This window comes from Mus caroli, chromosome X, assembly GCF_900094665.2.
Source record: "Mus caroli chromosome X, CAROLI_EIJ_v1.1, whole genome shotgun sequence".
NCBI classification, from domain to species: Eukaryota; Metazoa; Chordata; class Mammalia; order Rodentia; family Muridae; genus Mus; species Mus caroli.
In genome coordinates, this window is record NC_034589.1 from 107,229,081 (window position 1) to 107,231,478 (window position 2,398).

Genomic DNA, 2,398 nt, shown 5'->3' on the forward strand with positions numbered 1-2,398 from the left:
ATAAAATAGCTTTCTTATAAATACTCAATATTATCCTAGTACTGTTTTTGTTAAAATCTTCTATATTGATTCTATAAAAATAAAAACTTATGTATAAAGAATAAAATTCAGATGATACTTTCCTGTATAACTCTTTTTTTCATACATTTCATCTACATTTCCTTCACTAAACATTTTTCAAAATGTCAAATCCATGGTTATTTACAGCTGTTTTCAAACATGGTTACACTTTATTTGTATGCACTAATTTTATTGTCATGATCCAATCAGAACTGTTAATTGATGGCTACTCTAAAATAATATGACACTGAATTATAATTTTCAACATTAGCTAGTTGCTAGATTTAAAAGCTTGGGACATGATGTGGCTGACAACAAAGCAGGGGTATGTCATAAAATTTCAAGGATTGAAAAATTAAAAAAAAATTATTACTTGAATACCTGCATTTTTAATATTTAAATAAGTAGTTTTGATTTCTTTAAACCAACACACACACACACACACACACATTCTCAGATTTAAAAATGTCTTTACTTTTTAGAAAATGGATTTCAGAAAGGTTAAAAAGCAGTATCAAGGGCATAGGAGCAGAACTGAATATATATAGTCATTTAAAACATCCAAGTAAGAATATGGAATATAAATATTCAAAAAGCATCTCCTAGGTCTTCAAAACAAAACGTGTAAGTAATTCCTAACTAGTTAGCAGTACAGCATTTCCTAGACAGACGAAACAGTTAACATTAAAGTCTTGAAAGCCTTTTCTTGGTTAATTACATGTAGAGAGTTTGCCTTTGATCAAACTCCTTAAACATGGATAAAGGTATTATACAGGTTCCCTGTTCAAACAGACAACACGTTGCAAATTGTGGCATAATGTGTTCCAACAAAGCTTAGAAAATAAAGACGTTGAGTTGGCTTTGGACTAAGTTTAATAGTCATCTCCTCTGCTTACAACGTCTTTACAGGTTGGATCCAACAGTATGAACTATGTTCAAACTGTGCTGTGTATGATCCTTTAATGTTACACAGTTGTGGATATGGATCTATAATGCCCAAGTCATACAGATTCTTTAGAGCCATTAAGTATTTAGTTTCTCCCAAGTGATCCAGCCACCTTAGGCAGAAGGCAAGGGTTTTTTGTTGATGAAATTTAACAAGTGTTTTGTTCTTGAAACCTTATTGGCACATGTCCCATCTCCAAAGCTCCCTTGGACTAATCTACCAACCAAAGAAAACACATGGTGGGACTCATGACTCATGGCTATAGCTGCATATGTAGCAGAGGATGGCCTAGTCGGTCATCAATGGGAGGAGAAGCCCTTGGTCCTTTGAGGGTTCAATGCCCCAATATAGGGGAATGCCTAGGCCAGGAAGAGGAGTGGGAGAGTTGGTGATCAAGGGGAGGGGAGGGTATAGGGCATTTTCAGAGGGGAAACTAGGATTTATATCATGTGAAATGTAAATAAAGAAAATATCTAATAAAAATAAATTAACAAGTTAAAAATATTTTCATGTAGTATGAACATTCCATGTCATCCCTGTGCTCCCAACAGTCTCAATGGCGTACACCTCTCCTTCCTCCATTCTTGTAGATTGCCCTCCTTTCACAATGGGCACTGTTCTTCCATTGTGAATTCTATATGGTCCAATTAAATGTCCATTTAAGTTATGCATGGGTTTTACTTGAAATGTCTTCCCATATATTTCTACTTCATAGGAGCCTATAACTTCATGAATCTCCTCATTGACATCACAGAGATGAATGTCAATCCCAGCACACCTTATTGTAGTATTAGTGGCATATTTTATAACTTTTAATAATGTGTCATATTTGGCATTAAAAGTAGCAGTAAAAGCACAATTGAGTATTCTAACACATATATTCCAAAGTCTATTTTACAAATATCATCATACTGTAAGACTATCTTGTCACCAGCATTGGGAGTGTAGTGTTCAGCACATTTAAGAGAACACCCAATAGGAAACACCAGGCCTGCAATTAACCCATTTTCTATTAGCTTTTGGGAACAGTCTTCCAACTTCTCAAAGATTTCTATCATTGTCATCTCAGGCTTGATCCAGCTCATGACATATTTCCTAACTGGCCAATGTGCCTTCACAGCTTCTTGGAAGTCGTTCCAAATATCATTAGCCTGGTCTAGGGCCTTTTTTCTTCACTTCTGGTTCTCCAGGCAGGTGTTTGCTCATCTTGTGGGGGTGGGTATTCACATTCTTGACCTTTGGGAAATACACCACTAGGATACAGATTATGTGTTGTTACTGAGTGTTTATTTGAACTTTTGGTCTCTTCTTCTTCTTCTTCTTCTTCTTCTTCTTCTTCTTCTTCTTCTTCTTCTTCTTCTTCTTCTTCTTCTTCTTCTTCTTCTTCTTCTT

The 2,398-nt window shown here is 35.3% G+C and overlaps 1 pseudogene; it reads right to left on the bottom strand.

Moving 5' to 3' along the window:
* Window positions 1-880: 880 nt before the first annotated feature.
* The window catches only part of LOC110286351, a 4,214-nt pseudogene continuing 2,696 nt past the window's right edge, over window positions 881-2,398 (bottom strand).